The sequence below is a fragment of the Phascolarctos cinereus genome, unplaced genomic scaffold, assembly GCF_003287225.1.
Source record: "Phascolarctos cinereus isolate Bilbo 61053 unplaced genomic scaffold, phaCin_HiC Scaffold_4;HRSCAF=312, whole genome shotgun sequence".
Taxonomy (NCBI): Eukaryota; Metazoa; Chordata; class Mammalia; order Diprotodontia; family Phascolarctidae; genus Phascolarctos; species Phascolarctos cinereus.
In genome coordinates this window covers 42,924,836-42,945,932 of record NW_027555847.1, presented here as the reverse complement: position 1 = coordinate 42,945,932, position 21,097 = coordinate 42,924,836, and the positions used below count along the sequence as shown (strand labels likewise).

The 21,097-nt window shown below is 34.1% G+C and overlaps 1 pseudogene; it reads right to left on the bottom strand.

The window, feature by feature from the left end:
• LOC110195631 (contactin-6-like) overlaps positions 1-21,097 on the bottom strand; it is a 278,594-nt pseudogene that overhangs the window by 119,054 nt on the left and 138,443 nt on the right.

Below are 21,097 nucleotides of genomic sequence, written 5' to 3'. Positions count from 1 at the left end.
TCAAAGAGAAAACAAATGATATTTTGTGTGAGAATCACAGAAAGCAGCTTTAGGAGAAACAAAGAAATCTGAGATAATCTGAGGGAAAAACAGCCACTCAGATAAAAATGTTTCTGAGAAGAGGCACAACATTCTGATAGAATGGGAGTGACAGAATGCCCCTCAGAGGGAACTGTGCTGATTGTTGTTAAGAGATGACCAAAGTACATTGTTTCCTATGCTAAATTGAATGTGACTTTTTCAGAATTTTACTGGGAATCTCTGAATAAAGTAACTCTTTGGTCACTATGATAAATATGCATGTATGTATAATATCTGACAGAAGCTAGTAGGTTTTTTGTTTGTTTCAACCTAAAAGTGGGTCATTAAGCATAAGACCCTGATTTGAAGGACGCAACGTTGGCTGAGAAGACTCAGAGGAACCAATGAGAGAAACTACTTTTAGAAAATGACAGCCCATTAAGGTGAGAAGCCAGTTGAAGAAAAAATTGAGACAGTAACAGAAGTCAAAATAGCTAAGAAGCTGAAAGGAGCTAAGCACTGCTGTGATCAGCTGACTACAGACAGGCTCTGCGGTGAATGCAGGGAATTGATATGATTAGTAGAATATCTTGATTCTCAGAGCTGATTGGAGAGAGTATTAGTCATTTCTATTTAAAGAACTGACTAAACATAGACTTTATCATCATCTACACTTTTAAGAGAGACAATGTCTCAGAAAATTGTCTACATTGTCCTTTTTTACCCTCTGTTACTTGAGAGGTCAAAACACTTTAAAGCCTATTTGGAACCTGCCTGAATAGTTTGCATATGGAAAGATTAATTGGAATTATTTTACACTGAGGTTCATGGTTTTTCAGTGCCTTTATAGGGGAACAGGAAGTTCTGCAAACTCCATACTTATGAGTACTATTAGCTAAAGAGCTTAAAATTACTTCAAGGTCTTCATAGCATCAGAAAACTAATTTAATTTAGCAGATGACTGAAAATGAAGAGAAACAGTACCACCAAGTAGGTGATGTGTGATTCAGCTTTTCTTAAAAGATACCAAACATATCAAAGCCTGTAGTATTGAATATGTTTCTTCAAACACATGATTTTCCTACTCAGGTGCCTCATTATTTGATTTAAGCTAAGCACCATTACTCCTCCAACTTGCTGAACAATACCTCTAAGACACTATGTGCATTGGTCATAGAAAAGAAATCCATTCTTTAGGGTGAACTGTTATATCCTGATTATTTCTTCTTTTACTTTGTGTTTAGTGAACATTATGCTACATTCTTTTTCTTTCTTAGTGAATGTTTCATGTTTAAGAGGTAAGGATATAGCTTTGACTGATTTTTGTAAATGGGAAGCAAAACAGTCTGTATTTAGGATTTATGGTCTGGAATATAAATGTGTATTTTGAATAGCAGAGTTGATACTAAGACTCTGATAATGAGTTGCACAGAAAAGCCATCTTTTTGGAGAGCCATCCCAAACTTCCATTGAGGGTTCTCTGATGGTCATAGTTGGTGACATAGCCCTTCCAGTTGAGAACAAAAAGGGAGGGAGAGAGAGAAAGAGGGAGGGAGAGATAGGAGAGAGCATAGCACCACGTAAATCCAATGGGCTGCATGATAAACCTAAGAACAGTATCTAGCATTTATGTTATTTTTATGTTAGCCAATAACTTTATATGTTATGATAATAATATCTAATATTTTAAATTTGTAAAACATTTTATGAATAGTGTCACTTTGTTTCTCACAGCAACTACATGAGGTAGGTATGACTATTAATTCATTTGGCATATTAGAATATTGAGGCTTAACATGTTTAAAGGACTTTCCTGGTACTACATAAGTGTATATAATGAAATTATAACACAAATCTACTCAAATTTAACAAAGCATGCACTGCATCCTTTATTTAATCCTCCAATAACCTTTTGGGATAAATTCTTCATTTTCAATACTACATATGAGAAATCTGAAGTTCAGAGAATTTAAATGACTTGCCCAGGGCTACATTACTAGTAATAATTAGATCCAAGATTTGAATCAAGATATTTTCTGATTATGGCTAGCAGCCTTTCAATTTATAAATGTTTATTCAATTGATCAAATTCCTGCCTCTATTAACACATGCAGATTAAATTGAAGAGCAAAGGAGATTTCTTAGGTAATTTTTTAAAAATGTACATTTTTATCTTTAATTATAAGAATTTCATGTAAGTAGAAGGGAACCAGAGACATGGCTATTTACTATACACATATTTTACTCACTTATTGAACAATAATAAAGGTGACTTTATCCTTCTCCCTTGCCAGTTTTGGACCTCAAGAAAATCCGTCTTCCTACCCTTTATGAACCAACCTTTTATACTTCATCTGAAGGTTGGAGAATTGTTACCCAGTTTGAGGATAATATAATATTTCAAAATGCTTTACAATAAACATGTTTACCACCCACATAGAATCATAAAAAGAATATAAATGAGGATAAAAATGAATAAACTTTACTCAGAATAATTCAAAGGATCTTACCATATATCCATATCCTAAGTTTTGAAAACTTAATTCCAATATCCCTTAAAATTCTAGGGATTGGTACTTAAGACAAGCAGATCAGCCAATTGAAGACATTGGATCACCTAATCAAGAGTCTTGAACAAAACATAAAACGAGAGCATTGTGAGTGATTGGGTTTCATTCATGAAAGGTGTCAAACTCTAATGCTGTAAAATAAAGTCATTCAAAAAATGTCTCTGGCACAGTGATGTTTTCTAGGTGTCCTAGTTTTCTGATGAGTTCTCAGGTACTTTTCAGGAATTGTCAATGTAATAAACCAACGCATGATTGCCTCTTCCAGAATTTCATTATAAATTTGAGAAGCAACAAGATATACTGGAAAGGACACTACATTTAGAGTTCAAATCTTAGACTCACTATTTATTACATGGTTTACCTTGGGCAAGACACTTTAACTTTATGGGCCCCTCATGTGTAAAATAAAGTTCAGCAAAATCAATTCTTGGTAATCTAGTTTGTCTGGAGTGCTGAACCATCTTTTATTTGAAGATATATCTGGTAGAGTTATATATCAATATTGACAAAATAGAAAGTTATTAGAACTTTCCTAAGACTACTCCTAGTGATAGGCTGGGCTTACTCATCGTAGTTTTAGAGATAAAGACATGCCTAACTTCCCCGAGATTCTTCCCCTATCATCCTTTCATCATATGTATGTATTCTTGATGAAGTCATCTTCCTGAATCCTGGTCTAAATATCTCAATGTGGAGATATAATATATTTATCTATTACGATAATATAATTGATATAAATTGTTGTCCTTTTAAAAACTAATTAATTAATTTTTTTTAATTTTCAACATTCAATTCCATAAGCTTTTGAGTTTTATATTTTCTCCCCCTTCTTTCCCACCTCCCTCCCCAAAACAGCATGCAATCTTACATAGGCTATACACATTTATTCCTATTAAACACATTTTTACATTAGTCATGTTGTAAGAAGACTTAGAACCAACAGGAGTAAACATAGCAATAAAGAAAGAAAACAAAACCGAAAGAAAAGGGCAAATAGTATGCTTTAATCTCCACTCAGACTCCGTAGTGCTTTCTCTTGATGTGGCTAGCATTTTCTATCATGAGTCTTTTGGAGATGTCTTAACGTCTTGAACTGCTGAGAAGAGCTAAGTTCATCAAAGTCAGTCATCATATAATGTGGCTGTTACTGTGTACATTGTTCTCCTGGTTCTGCTCACTTCACTCAGTATCAGTTCACATATGTCCAGGTTTTTCTAAAGTCTGCCTCTTCATCTTTTCTTATACCACAATAATATTCCATTACATTCATATAGCACAACTTGTTCAGCCATTCTCCAACTGATGGGCATCCCCTCAATTTCCAATTCTTTGCCATCACAGAAAAAACTGCTATAAATATTTTTGTACATGTGGATCTTTTTCCCATTTTGTATGATCTCTTCGGGATACAGTCCTAGAAGTGGTCTTGCAGAGTCAAAAGGTAAGCACATTTTTATAGCCCTCTGGGCATAGTTCCAAATTGCTCTCCAAAATGACTAGATTAGTTCACAACTCCACCAACAATGCATTAGTGTTCAAATTTTCCCACATATTTAATATTTATCATTTTCCTCTTTTGTCATGTTACCCAATCTGATAGCTGTGATGTGGTAACTCAGAATTGTTTTGATTTGCATTTCTCTAATCAATAGTGATTTAGAGCATTTTTTCACATGACTATAGATAGCTTTAATTTCTTTATCTGATAACTGCCTGTTCACATCCTTTGACCATGTAATTTGCTGTTCTTGAGTTGTTTCAGTTGTGTTGGTCTCTGTGACCCCAACTGAGGTTTTCTTGGCAAAGATACTGACATGATTTGCCATTTCCTCCTCCAGCTCATTTTTACTGATGAGAACATGAGGCCAACATGATTAAGTGATTTGCCCAGGGTAGCACAGCTAGTAAGCTAGTAAATCTGAGGCCAAATTTGAAGTCATGTCCTCTCAACTCCAGGGCCAGCACTCTATCTACTGTGCCACTCAGCTGCCAAATACTTATAATTTAAAATAACAATAAATACTTTTTATACTACTATAAATATAATATATTTTGAGCACCAGCATTGCTAGTTGCAAATCACCTGGTATATTAATCTAGTTATTTGATATTATGGGACCTTTGAATTAATATTAAAGTTTTTATAGCTAACAGTAGTCATAAGCATGGACAGACAGCCATGTGGTGCGGTATATAGGGTGCCAGGCCCGGAGTCAGGAAGACTCATCTTCCTGAGTTCAAATCTGGTCTCAGAATCTTAATTAGCTGTGTGACCCTGGATAATTCTTTTAACCCCATTTGCCTCAGTTTCCTCATCTGTAAAATGAGTTGGGGAAAGAAATGGCAAACCCTTCATGTATCTTTGTCAAGAAAACCCCAAATAGGGTCATGAAGAGTCAGACATCAGTGAAAAATGATTGAAAAAAGTCATAAGCATAGAATTTGTAGAGGTTCTCAGGTATGTTCCCCTGGCACAGAGGAATATTTCATATCTATAAATACACACACATTTGTTACACATACACATGGTTGTATATGTGTATATGCATGTCTGGGTACATATGAATATAGACATGTGTACATATAAATATCTTGAGATCTACATCAATTTATAATCAATCCTCATCATTTGTGTGATTGTGTTCATGTAGTCTTATTGGTAACTTTGTTTTCACTTTCCCTTTGGCAACTGTGAACATTCATGACTATGAACACTTCAGAAAAATTAAAAGGCATTCCTCAATCTCTACCTAGTGCTCATGGGACCAAGTGAATGTTCTGTGTCTCCCACTTCCCCTGACTCTGAACATCCAGGTGAGTGTAATGAAGCAGCTTAGAGGAGGAAGGTTTGTCCCTCCCAGACTGAAAGGCAGGGCTGAGCCTCCAGGGGCTAGAGTTCTGACTTTGGACCCTGGGAACCAGGGACTCACCCACGGACCTGCACTTATCATCCAGGAACAGTTCCACCACCAAGCAGAAAAAACAATACTAGTAGGTATTGTCCCTTGCCCAGCTGTGGTTCTTTTGACCTTGCTGCCCCTGCCCTTCCACCTCTATTCCGGCCTTGCCTCTCTCTCTCCCCACATTTTATGGATTGATTCATGATTGCTGTGTTAGGAAAAGTGCATATTATTAGAATTAATATTTTGTTATAAAGAATTAAATACATAAAAATGTATTTTCACTTATCTCTAGTGAAAGATTACAGTGTTTGGTTGTTGTGGGAATCCAACCTCCCATTGCCAGAGGCTTAATGTATCAACATTCATGTTTTGTTTTGTTTTGTTTGTTCTTTACCTTTCCGCTGTGTCTAGGAGCATTAATCCCACAAAAACTGAGGATTGACTGTGTGTGTTTATAGATACACCCATATATACACAATACACATTTCTGTATATATCTGTATTTACATATGTTGTTTTTACTTATGTAGATATTATTCACATGTGTAAATGAATTTACACACACATTTATACATACATGTACCCCTGTGAATACATGCACATCTATTTGTATAAGATTAGCCAATCTCAAAGAATAGAACCATGAAGTAAAGACAAAATGGGGTATGATGTTTACTAGGTAAGTTGTTTTTTTTTTTTAATAAGACAAGGTGAGTGTGTGTCTGTGTGCATGTATGTGTGTGTAAGAGACAGTCAAAGAGAAAAACAGAAACATAGACACAAACATACATTATTACTTATGGACTTAAGATGCCTAAATTAGGGACAGGCTCTCATAGAATATTTTCTTATTATGCAAGGGTATTCTTCACTGACTTTAGTTTTCTTTACTAAAAGCTCAGTAATAAATATAATATATTTCAAATATTTAGGTCACAGTTTCAGAAATTCTTAAAACCATAGTATGACTGAGTCTCTTCACAGCATTATAAGTTGTTTCTTTGCAGCCAATTAGCTAACTTGTTAAATAAATTGTTAAATAATAAATATCATCTTCTGTCCAGAGTTATAACCATTGTTTTTAATTGTCTAGTCACAGAATCCAGTTCATAATCTCGGGTTTCGCCAAGATCTCAGAGATCACTTTATCTAATCTACACGAGGACAACCGATCAAACAAGTAGCTTTAGAGATTTTCTTGAAAGCCTGTAGCAAAGTGGATGCTTTGCAGTAGGGGTTGTATCACTTCTCCTCCCCAAATAGTCCATCCCACCTTGGAATGACTTTAATTGCCAGAAAGCATTTTCTGTCATCAAACCTAAATCTGTCCCTTTGCAATTTCCACCCACTACTCTTAGACCTTTCCTTTTGGGATAAGCTGAACTGGATGAATCTCCTCTTCCACACCATGACTACACTTTGAATACCTGAGGGCAGGCATTCTTCCCAACCCCAATACATGTTCTCTAGCATAATAATAACAAGAAAAAAGGTCTACTTTAAAATACAAAGAAGACAAAAATAATTGGCATTATATACCATGTTAGAAACTGCAAAGTACTTTTGGTTATTTTCTCATTTGTTTCTTAAAGCAATCTTTTGGGATACTAAGCTATAATTATCCTTTTTAATGATTAGGAAACAAAAGTTCAAATAAGTTACTTATGCAAGGCCTAATCCCTAGTAACTATTGGAGGTAAGGTTAGCCCTAATATCTAGTATTGAGAGACTTTGAACTCAAATTCCCAATTCCAAATATGGCACTTCTTCATTTTATCAGCTGTTCCTCTTTTCCGTATGACAGTCCTTTAAGTAGAACAGTACAGCTAGCGTGCCCACTCCCCCAAATCTTCTCTTCTCCAGGCTAAATATTCCCAATTTATTCAATTGATCTTCAAATGGAATGAACTCAAGGTCAATAACCATTCTGGTTGCCCTTGTCTAAACGCTTCATCTCATCAATGTGCTTTCTAAAATGGAACTCCCAAAATACTTCAGATGTGGTCTGTGCAGAATAGAACAGAACTATCAATTTTTTAATTCTGTATTTTATGTCTCTCTGAAGGCAGCATAAAATTGCATCAGCTTTCTTGGCATATGATAGCACTGCTACTCAAATCGAGATTGTAACACACTAAAACTTCCAGATATTGTTTTCAGTTGAACTCCTCAATCACAAACCTCCTACATCTTATATTCATGAATCTTCTTTTTTTTTTAAAGTCGTGTAAGACTTTACATTTATCCCTAATAAATTCCATCTAATTAGATCTACTCCAATGTTCTATCTTGTTAACTTCTATTCAGGTCCTGAATATGCTATCCTCCTGACTTTGTGCCACTTACAAATTTGATAACAGGCCACCTAATGTATCCCTTCATCCATTCTTTATCATTATTCAACATATGAAATAAAATAGCACAATATGCAGTTCTATTGGTGGAAACCACCTTCCACAATGACTTTGAGCCATTAATGCCAATTCTTCAGGAATGGTCATTCTATCATTTTCATATCCGTAAGCACTCAAATTCAACTAGTCTGTTTCATGTTATGATTTACCCAATACTTTTTTTATGTGTGTCAGATTTTTAGCAAAAAGAAATGGGAAAAATATACTATATTTGAGGGCAGCTAGGTGGTGCAGTGGATAGAGCACCAGCCTTGAAGTCAGGAGGACCTGAGTTCAGATCCAGCCTCAGACCAAATACTTGACACTTACTAGCTGTGTGACCCTGGGCAAGTCACTTAACCCCAATTGCCTAAAAATAAAAAAAGAAAAAAAAAGAAAAATATACTATTTTTACAAAATCTCATGGAGAATATATCCATATTCATTCAGGGACATTTTCATCCCTTGTCATTATGGAAAGAAAACTTTTTTCATTCCCTATACAGCTCTATCTTCATTTTTTTCCGTTGATGAATACATTTTTTCATGGAGTGAGCACCTGTGTGACCATTTAAGGATCACAGCACCAGGTGTGTATGCATGAGTGTGTCTCCTATGTATACTATTCTCCTTCCTGATTTCTCAGCATGGCAGTTTTAGAAAGCCCTTGAGCTGGAGAAAAATTCTTAAGAGATTTTGAAAAAAAACAAAACAAAACACAACAAGCTCATGTGCTAAAGGATTGCAATAAACTATTTTTTGATCCAGTGAATCTATAGAAATACAACTTACCATTAATAGCAGCCCATAATTTTAATCATCACGAAAAATGTACTTTTCCCCTTCTGACCATGCTGTTGTAAGTGAAGAACAAGGAGATAATGGGTGCATAATTGATAATGACCTATGAAGTTTTCTCAAGCTGCAAGAAGTTTTCTCACAAAAGAATATTTTGTAATGGAAAAAATAATAAGTCCGAGTTACCTTTTGCTTTGTCTGATCATTTATGGGCATTTTTTCCAAGAAATCACTGCTCTGGGAGAAGCCTTTGGTTTGCATTCAATAGTAACCTCTCCACCAACTTGAACAACACAGATCTTTTGCAAGGGATTTTTGGAGAAATCAGGGGCTGATGCTAAAAAAAGAAATAAATGAAGTCACTAAGAAATAAAGCCTTTGAGTCTTGCATTGATTGCACAAATATTTATTGGGTACCTATGCCCTCAAATTACTCAGTGTTGTCTTTCTATTTTTTTTAATTTCCTTATTTGTGCACTTGTTACCTCTTAGTTTAATAAAAGCTTCTTGAGAACAAAGATACTTTATTTGTGTATTTGTATCTCTTCGACATAGTACCAGGCCTGGCATACAACATCATTTAATATATGCTTGTGGAAGCAAATTGAAATATGACATCAAAGACACTGTGTTACGAAATATGTGTAGGAAAAAAGGAATCAATTATTTTCCATGTCAATTCATTTCAATTTAAAATGCATGTATAGAATGCTTACTATGGATTGGGCACTGTGCTGGGGGCCAGAAATTTTAAAAAAAAATGAATAATTAAAAGGCAAGATGGTTCAGACCTTCAAGAGGATAACTAGGTGGTTCAGTGGAGGCAGTAAAAGAACACAGGGTTTGATGTAAGAAACACTTGTGCTTGAATCCTTCTATAGACATATAAAAACGGTGTTATCCTAAGAAAGTTACTTAACCTCTCTGTCCCTGGGCTTCCTTGTCTGCAAAATGAGAAATATAATAGCAATTACCTCACAGATTTGCTGCCAGGGTCAAATGAATTAGTGTATGTTAAAAAGTTTTCCAAACCTTAAAGACATTTATAAATGGTAGATTTATTGATGTTGCAGCTGCTGTTTTTTTTTTCAATACAGTCAATGCAAAATTAAAAATAGCATTGTCACTTTCCTTCAAGAAGTTTACAATCTTGTATCGAGGATAAGACATTTAAATATCTGCATGTTATTTTAGAATAATCATTATGTGAGGTGTATGAGTTTAGTGCTGTAGGTGAGAGAAAGGAGTATTCCCTTTAAGACTGGAGTGGTGAAGAAAACACCATGAAGAAGTTGGTATGAAAACAAGGTGTTTTCAAAATTAATTTATTTATTTTTAGTTTTCAACATTCACTTCCACAAGATTTTGAGTTCCAAATTTTTGGCCCATCTCATCCCTCCCCGCACCCCAAAATAACATGCATTCTGAATACTCCTTCCTTTATTCTGCCCTACCTTCTACCCCCCCTCCTTCTTTTCTTATCACCTTTCCCTTCAATTTTCCTGTAGGGCAGGATAGATTTCTACACCTAATTTCCTGTTTATCTTATTTCCAAGTTGCATGTGAAAACAAAGTTTTTTTTTAAAATTTTTGTTTTTAAAATTTTGGGTTCCAAATTTTCTCCCTTCCTCCCTCCCTACGCGCCGTCATTGAGAAGGCATGCAATTTGATACAGGTTATACATGTGTAGTCATGCAAAACACTTCCACAGTAGTCATGTTGTGAAAAACTAAGTATATTCCCCTTCATCCTATCCCACCCCCCATTTATTCTATGCTCTCTTTTGACCCTGTCCCTCCTCAGAAGAGGAAAACAGGGTCTTTCAAGAAAATTTGGATATTGGTAGCTGACAAATGAATATAAAGCATTCCAGGCAGAGAGGACTGCATGAACAAAATATGGGAAAGCCAAATATGTGGTAAGAATTTGTTTGATTCACAAGAAAGCTTAAAAGCATGCTTAGGGCTAGATTGTGAAGGTCCTCAAAATCAATCCAATGGAAATGACCTAGCAGGTGAATAACCCAGTCACAGGCAGGTAGCTAGGTGGTGTAGTAGATAGAGTGTGGTGGCTATAGTAGCTAAGATCTAAGTTCAAATCTGGCCTAAGACACTTACTAATTGTGTGCCTCTGAACACGTCATTTAACATCTGTTTGCCTTACTTTCCACAACTGTAAAATGGCACTTGTTGTTTGTCTCCAATGAGATATACAGCATGGCATGTGTAAGTGTTAAATACATGCAAGGTCTGCCCCACCTCCTTATTGCCTTAGAATTGTGAGGGAAAGGGAGAGAAGGCAGATTTTTTTTTTTTGGCAAGGCAATTGGCTTTAAGTGACTTGCCCAGGTCAGCTAGTAAGTATCAAGTGTCTGAGGCTAGATTTGAACTTAGGTCCCCCTGAGTCCAAGGTCCCAGCTCTATCCACTGTACCACCTAGCTGCCCCTAGAAGTCAGATTTTAACATTGCAGGGAACACTTTAAGTGGAAACTTTTTCTACAAATGCAAAGCAACAATTTATCTCTAGCTTATATTCTAAGACCACTGCCTGGATACAAAGATAAAGTGAATTAGTCTGATCTATGTAGTGTATGTTAGAAGATAGACCACTGATTCTTCCTATCTACTACACAAGGTTGTTGATCATAGCAACATATTCGCTAAATAACTATAATGGGTGTGTACAATGTGAATTGTAGAAAGAAGTGTTTCTGGGCAGGGATGTCCTAGTTCCTTTAGTAAGTGTCTTGAAATGTGTAAGGCAATTGTTCTAAAACATTTTTTCTTTTCTTTTTTTCGTTTTTCTTTATTTTAAACTTAAATATAAAATGAGAAAAGAAACAAACATTTCCATGTATAAAGCCAAACATAAGAGAGGATTCAATATAAAACAATAAATTTCCATTTCAAGAAAACCAATATAAGAAATACTACATATTGTTTTCAAAGCAGCATAGCTTTTCTTTGCTTCCTTGTAGTTTTTCTTTTGTTCTCTGCTATGCAATTTTTACTTTATTTTTCCCCTCCCTCCCCCTTGCCCTGCCCTAAAGAAGGCTACAATTAAGTGTGGAAATATAGGCATATACATATACATAGGTATCTGTAAACATACACATATATACACACATATACACACATGCACATATATGTAAGACCATACTATGCTTATTTCTACCTTCCATCCATTTCTCTGAAGGTGGATAGAATCTTCCTTCATAAGTCCAATTCTTTCCATGTTTTTCTAATACAATCAGTTCATCATTTCCTACACCACAGTAATACTCCAACCCAATAATATCCTATATGAGAGACTGTCCATAAAAGTTTTTCCCCAAAATTTTCTGTATTCCTTCTATTCTTGGCTGCACAGGTTTTATGTATACAAGAAAAATTAATTTAAAATAATCAAAACCTTCAATTGTCCAGTTCAACAATGTTCTCACCTTATAACATAGTTTAGGGTCCGATACTACTGAATCTGCTGCTTTTTTACGTCTCTCCCCTCACTCCAGTTTCTTTGAAGTTCCTGACCTTTTGTTCTTCTAAATGAATTTTATTATTTTCTCTAAATCAATAAGATATTTTAGTAATTTAATTGAGATGCATTAAATAAGTAGATTAATTTAGTAAAACTATCATTTTTTTAAAAATATATATTGGCTTTACCTACCTGTGAACAATAAATATTACCTCAGGCCTTGTGATGGAAAATGTTATCCATATCCAAAGAAAGAACTATGGAGTTTGAATGCAGATCGAAGCATAGTATTTGCTACTTTTTTTCTTTTGTTGAATTTTTTTTCCTCTTTCTGGTGGTTCCTCCTATTTTGTTCTAATTTTTACTTACAACATCATTAATATGAGAGTATGTTTAATAGGAATGTATATGTATAGCCCATATCAGATTGTGTGCCATCTTGGGGAGGGTGGTAGGGAGGAAAGGGGAGAAAAATTTTAAAATCAAAAGCATATGGAAATGATTGTTGATAAACTGAAATAAATTAATTAATTAAAAATAGGTAAATAAATAAATCAAGATTTACCTCAGCTAGTTACATCTTTTTTTTTAATAAAAAATGTTTTATTTTTATGCTAATATAGTTCCTGAGTCTATTTTGGCAAATATACTTTCAGATATTTTATACTGTCTAGTTATTTTAAATTGTTTAAAACAATATTGAAAATTATTGCTGACATACAGTGTAGTGTCCCTATATTTCTCTTTCTATTGAATCTATGTTAGCTTTAACTTTGTCAAAGATCATGATTAATATCCCGCTTTTTTACATGATAAATTATTTTCACTCTCTTTCAAAAATGGATTATTTCTTCAAGAACCCTGTGAGGTGATTAGTTATAAGCTATTTGGTAAACTTAGTTATGGGGAATTAAGGACAGTGCGATTGCTCAATAGAATGAGGTATTTTTCATAATGTAGCTCCCATAGCCTCTGAGTTCTTCCTTCATGTTTATGAAGAAGCAGAAATGTGGTAGGTCAATAAACATTTATTAAGCATATTCAATGTGTCAGGCACTATGATAAACACTTGGGACGCAAAGAAAGTTTACATACATAAACACATAAACCTCCCAAGGCAGTCAGAATCTCATGGGGGAGATCAAGGTATTCTTTAATTACCTCATGGATACCATAATTAATTATTATTTGATATAAAACTTCCTTTACCTGATGAATCTTTAAATTGCTTGTAGTCATAAATAAATTTATATTTTATTTATCAATAATAATAACTCTATAAACTATGATACTACGAAAGTCCTAATAATTAAAATGTCATTTATCTCAGTATTCTACATAACCTATCTCATTTTGTAATAGTAATTCATTAGTTTAGTCCTATATAGAGCTATAATATTCATAGTGACGTTGGTACAATAATCCTGGAACAAGATAGTAAACGTCATTATGTCCACTTTACAGATGAATAAATTTTGAAAGGAAAAGTGATTTGCTTAGGTTTTTTACCTAATAAGTGTCAGATTTGGAACGTGATAACAGCTTCTCAGTTTCTGAGAACAGGGCTATCTATATCCATCACAACACATTGTAGTATTCTGTACAATGAAAGCACCATGATTTAAAGGAAAGAATAGCCAAAAAGAAGTTAGGAAATCTGGCTTCTATTCACTCTGCTCCTAGCTAACTGGGTGACCTTGAAGAACTTAGTGCTGTTAACCTCAGATACCAAACATGGAGGTTAGTCTTAATGATCTCTAAAGTACCATTTTTGATGCAGTTAGAACAGTGTATAGAACACTCTACTTGGAGGCAGGAAGACCTTGGTTCAAATCCTAATTAAGATACTTCAAAATTGCGTGACTTTGCCTAAGTCACATAACACTTAATTTCTATATCTGTAAAATGAGGATAATGACAGAGCCTACCTAGAAGGTTGTTGTAGGGCCCCTAGGTGGTACAGTGGATACAGCACTGGAACATGAGTCAGAAAGCTCTGAGTTCAAATCTGGCCTCAGACACTTACAACTTTGTGACCCTAGCCAAGTCACTTAACCCTGTTTGCTGAAGTTCCCTCATTTGTAAAATTACCTGGAGAAGGAAATAGCAAAACATTCCATTGTCTTTGCCAAGAAAACTCCAAATAGGGTCACAGAGTCAGACATGACTGAACACCAATCAAACTGGAGCTCTTAAAAGAATAAAATGAAATAATATTTGCAATGTGCTATGGAAATCTTACAAGGTTATACAAATTCCAGTTTTTGATACTATGAAGTCTGTTTATATTCGTATCATCCTTTCAGATGAAAGTATCTAGGATACCATTCATGACGAAAATAGCCTGAAGCACAAAAAGAATGAAAAAAAATACATAATTAAAGATTCCTTTTCCCTAGAATACACTAATTATGTCTCATTTCTTCAGCATAAGCATGCATGTGTGCATGCACAGAAAACACCCGTACATACAAATCCTCAATTCACTTCCATTCCAGGGTGTCTTTTTGACATTTGTGAATAATACACATGAATTAATAATTATGTCTTTGCAGATATGGAATTAGTATCAGTATTCTGATAGAAACAGTATAGGTTAAGGTAGTCTAGACAATCAACATTCAACCTAAAACACTGGGTTATGCCAGATTGGGAAGATTAGACAATTCTCCTAAGAGTAGTAACACATGAGAAGTATTTATGGGCAAAAAGAAGCATTTCCATGTCATGAAGGTATAAAGTAAAAGAACTGAGATCATTAAATGAATTTCCTTCCTTTATGGTCTGACTTTCTATTAATTTTTTAGTTCCTATGCCTTTATTAACCTTCTATCATTAATCCACAAATATTTATTGAGAACTGCTCTGTGCCAGACTCCTTGCTAGACATGGGAGATACAAATGCTAAGACTGAAATAATTCTTGCTCTCAAGGTGCTTACATTCTCAGAAGAATACTCTCAAGAGAAAATTCTGTACTGCCCCCATGTGGAAAGTGCATTATTTCTTCAGGTAGGAATTGATTTGAAACTTAGATAATTATGTCTGTTAGATGCCCTCATGTGTCCCTGTTCTCTCTGAAAAAAATTTCAACACTATCTAAGTTTCATGATAGAAACATTGGGTTGATATTTAAAATTAAATTATTATTTTTAAATATGGGAGGAAGATACATGAAAAGTCTAAGAACTTTATGATGATTAAGTCAGTTAGAAGGATTCTACATAGAAAGATGTACAAGAATTTTGTTGATTGTGTTGAGATGATTTTTAAAATAATAAAATTAAGGGGGTAAGAAACAGAGATACACTGGGACAAGGAAGAGGTATGATGAGGTAAATTATTTCACATAAAAGAGGCATGAAAGGAAAAGCTTTCACAGTGAAAGGGAGGATGAGAGGTTGTGGGTAACACTTGAACCTTACTCTCATCAGAACTGGTACAAAGAAAGAATAACGTACACACTCAACTGGGTTTAGGGAAGTAGGAGAGGAAGAGGATAAGATATGGGGGAAGTAGATTGAGGTAGTCAGTAGTCAGAAGGAAAATAGACTTTTGAGAAGGAACAGGGGGAGAGAGAGAGAGAGAGAGAGAGAGAGAGAGAGAGAGAGAGAGAGAGAGAGAGAGAGAGAGAGAGAGAGAAGTAAATAGGGGAAAAATAGGATGGAGGGAAACACAGTTAGTAATTATAACTGTGACTATGAATGGGATGAACTCACCCATAAAATGGAAGTGGACAGCAGAGTAGATTGAAAAAAAAAAGAATCTGACAATATTGTATGTGTGTGTGTGTGTGTGTGTGTGTGTGTGTATGTGTGTGTGTGTGTGTTTTAGTTTGTTTTTATAAGAAACATACTTGAATCATAGAGACACAAAAAACAATGGTAAGGAGCTGGAGTAGAATCTATTGTGCTACAGTTGAAATAAAAATGAAACAACATGAAACAAAACAGGAGTAGCAATCACAATCTCATACAAAACCAAAACAAAAATTCATCTAGTTAAAAGAAGTAAGCAAAGAGATTTATTTTTGATAAAAATTATCATAGACAATGAAGTAATATCAATACAAATATATATATATATATATATGTGTGTGTGTGTGTGTGTGTATATATATATATATATATATATATGTGTGTGTGTGTGTGTGTGTGTGTATATATACAAACTAAATGGCATAATATACAAATTCTTAAAAGAAAAGTCAAGTGAGTTACAGGAAGAAATAGACAGTAAATTTATCCCAGTGGGGGACTTCAAATTCTCCTTCTAAGATACAGATAAGTCTAACCATAAAATAAAGAATAAGTTAAGAAGATGAATAGAATTTTAGAAAAATTAGATATATTAGACCTCTGGAGAAAACTAAATGGGAATATAAAGAAATAGGCCTTTTTTTAAGTGGAACAGGATGACTGCATTATTAGTTCATAGAAATCATCCCAAAATATAGAAAAGCAAAAATATAGAATCCATCTTTGTCAGTCTATATTGTAATGAAAATTACATTCATTAAAGGATTATGAAAAAATTGATTAAAACTAATTAGAAACTAAACAATATGTGAAAGAACCAAAGCTACATATAGTCATATGAAAAAAATGCACTAAATAATTATTTATTGGAAAATGAAAATTAAAGCAAGTTTACAATATCTCATGTCTATCAGATTGGCTAAAATGATAGAAGGGCAAAATGACAAAAACTGGAGAGGTTATTGAAAATTTGGTACACTAATACATGGTTTGGGAAATGATTCAAACATTTTAGAGGGCAATATGGAATTATGAACAAAGAGTTACAAATTTTTTTATGCCTTTTGATACAGCAATACCATTATTTGATCTGTTTCCCAAGGTTATCAGTGTAAAAAGCAAAAGAACCTATACATTCTAAAATGTTTATAGCAGTTATTTCTGTTGTTGCAAAGAAGTGGATCCTGAGGAGATGACCATCAATTTGGGACTGGCTAAACAAGTTGTGTTATATGAATGTGATTGAATACTACTGTGCTCTAAGAAATGATAGCAGACTGATTTTAGAAAATCTTGAAAGACTTGCATGAAATAAGGAAAAGTGAAATTAGCAGAAGCAAGAAATCATTGTATGCAGTAACAGCAATATCATTAGAAGAATAACTGTGAATAACTAAGTTATTCTGGGTATTATATTCAAATCAACCAAAAAGGATTTATAAAGGAAGATACTATTCCTCTCCAGAGAAAGAACTGAAATATACAAAAATGCATAGTATGATTTTACATACACACATATACTTCCTACATATAACATATATGTTACTGCATATAATATATAATGTGTGTGTTTATAAAATGTTGGCTTTTTCTAGTGCAGAGTGGCTAAGTAGGAGGAAGATATTTCAGAACTTAAAAAGAAGCAAAAAATAAATAAATTTTAAAAAGCACCTAAATGATCTAAATCTAAAGAATGAGTGGGTCAAAGAACACATAATAGAAAGAATAAATAAAATCACTAAAGATAATGGCAACAATGAGACAACATACCAACATTTATAGGAGCATCCAAATCAGTACTTAGGGGACAATTTATGTCTCTAGACACATCAGCAAAATAAAGAGCAGATAAATGAACTGGGCATAAAACTAAAAAATTGGAAAAAAAAACAAATTAAAAATCCTCATTTAATCACCAAATTGTAAATTCTTAAAATCAAAGAAAATATTAAGAAAGATGAATTTAAGAAAACCTAATTGTGTCTCCACTATTCTAGTACACTGATAAACTCATCTGCTGTGAAAGGCCCTGTATACATTAAAGAAACTAATTTCAATATGATACATTATTTCAAATGAAAACAATCTCTAATTTACAGTAAAATTGATTTGAGATTATATGTAATCACAACTATATTCAAATGCCATGTTGAATCCATTAGTTCTAATTCAATGACTTACCTTTTACTTTCAATTCAGCATTAGCATAAATGGTCTGATACGTGTTTTCTGCAACACATTGATAAAAACCTGAGTCTGACACATTCAACACGGTTATCATGAGTGATCCATTTTCTGTTTGAATTCTTTCCTAATAATAGAGCAAAAATTCAAATATATTATTATATTAACATCTTATAAAAAGAATCATAATTTTAGGGCTATGTAACAAAGTAAAAACTGGTTTTAACTGGAATTCTCTTAACCAAAATCTCTCCTAACTCATCTGGGGAATATTTAAAGGAAAGTTATAATTGTTCAAGGGGACAATCATAGCTTTTAAGCTTGGAGGCACTTTAGAGGTTATCTAGTTAACATCAAATTTATTTAGGTGAAAAAAAATGCCCAGATTTATTAAGCTAGCAAATACCTGAGTTGGGATTTGAACCCAGACAAACTCACTTCCAATACTTGGATCATTTTACTCTATGAGACATTATGTTTACCCAGAATCATTGCATTCAAGTTCTTTGAAAACTTGTAATCAATCTCACTTTAATGCATATAACTCAATTTTAACCAGAATACTGGATTAAACAGGTTCCCAGTCCACTCAAGAAATGTTGATGTTTACAGGTCAGCATTAAACATGAATTCTAAGTTTAGGACAACTATAAAGCTCTCTATAATTAACCCTCAAGGTGACTTGGAATTTCATGACACTCCTTTGGAGGCAAAGGAGAATTTTATTGTACCCTCTCTTCCAACAACCTACAGTAAATTGTCCTTAAACACTGAGCATTTCTTCTCTGTGTTAAAATAATATACTTACTTTCAGTCTCAAGTGCATCTCATGAAATAGTTTAATCATGAAAATATAACTTAAAACTAAATATTTCAAGCTACACATTACCATTCCCTAGAAATAATAAAAGTCATCTGCAGGAAAACAGAGAGAACATTGTGTGAAAATGGATATATGGGGTGAATTCCACTAAAACAGAAACAAACAATATCTCCAAATGCAGGTCTGAAACAACAGATGGATTTTTTTTTTGCAGCTCTTAACAGAGAAAGCACATGCAGAATTAAGTAGAAAATTGAAGCAATTATTTGGTTAATTTACAGGGGCAAGTGTGACTACAATATGAGAATCAGAGAGAGTAATGGGATTGGAGTCAGAGAACCTCTGTGACCTTGGGGGAGGAAATTCCACTCTCTGCATCTCTGGTTCCTCATCTATAAAATTAGGAGGTTGGATGGAATGACCTCTAAGCTTCCTCCCAGCTTACATTTTAGATTCTAGGAATTCTGGGGGAAACCACCTTTGCCATTTATAGAAGGAAATTTAAATATAAGGTAATATAAGGCTGTTTTTTCTTTTAATTTTAATCATCGGAATAACTTGTCTCAGCAATCTATTTTTTATTTTTGCCTATTACAACTGGAACAATCTATAAATCTATATAATTTAAAAAGCAATCTAAGCAAAAGTCAAAACAATGGGATTAACACTAATATATCAGCATATATAAAAATCTGCTTACCTCTGGCAAAATAGGTTCACCATTTTTAAACCATTTGTAAGAAGGGCTTGGTTTTCCACTGGCTCTGCATTCCCAGAATAAAGGATCATATACTGACAAATCTGCATTTTGCATTTTTTTATCCCATTCTGGAAGTGCTGTTCAAGAAAGAGCATTTTTTAAAAAAAATTTGTGGACAGATTTCCCAGTCATTTCATGAAAACGAAGGAATAAAGGAATTTCATTTCATGAAATAAAAGGACATCAGGAAATAAAACTTGGCAGAGTCTAACATGAAATATATGGGAATCTCTTAAACTATACTGGAGTTCCTACTGCACATGTTAATACTTGCTTGGATTAAAATAAATCTTTATTTTTACATAGGCAATAGCAAGATTTTTGGTTAGGAGGTCATGGAGGAAATTATTCTGGATGAAAGAGTACAGAGAAACATGGTAGCTGGAGATATCCTGAAATAGTGCCCCAGGAAAGCCAGTCAACATTCAGGAGATCGTAGTTCTGGAGTGGCAGTATCTCTTAGGTACACTGTCTGTGTGAGTGCATGCATGCACTTGCTAGACCTCTTGGGCAATTTGATGAAGAATCTGGCTGCCTTTTCTGAATAATATCTTTAAATGCAAAATAATAAAATGCATAGGATTAAAAGGATACAATCATATTAAAATGTAGTTATGGATTTTAAAATAATAAAATGAAACAGAGTGTCTGAACCCTGGGTTAAGGACTCCTGCTCTAGGGCATGGCCACTGCTCTAGGTGACAAGGCTATTGGTGAGGTAGTGCAGTAGATGGAATTGAATTGAATGTACCTATGCTTGTTTTACATTGCCTGGGTAAAAAAGTTGAGGTTGTAGGAGAAACATAAAAAAGAGACCAAGGAATTTGATGAAAAGGATGAGTGTGTAAGTCTGTGTTAGAAAATATATGGGTTCTCTTAAAAAAAAACAACTTTTGGGGACATAATGACGATAAATTTATTCTTAAGAGTAACCAAGTATAAAAATGGGCTAGCCCTCTCACCATGAAACAGTATGGGACCTAAAGTTAATGAGTGCAACAGGAGATTAGATAATAAGCCCAAGCCATCTGAGCATATGTATGGTTGCCTAGATGGCACAATATCTATACGTAATTGGAGTAGGTGCAAACATTCTTTTGCAGGCTTCGATGTTTTGACCACTCTATAAAGAGATAATTTTTTTTTTATTGGTTGCTTAGCTGAAAGTGGAGGGGAGCACATTTAAAAAAGCAGTATTCCTCTGTAATCATATCTTGTGAAGGCCGTCTTCCTGCCTGGCATCATTTCAGTAAGATAAGAGAGACAATATTATAAAAGGAAACCACTGTTCCCTTCCATTCTGAGGCTGCATGTGGTCCTTGAATAATTGCTTTGAGTCTTTTCCTTTGGTATTTGTTCTTTCATTTAAGGCGAAGAAGATTCTAAGCTAAGATTTTATGATTCCAAAAA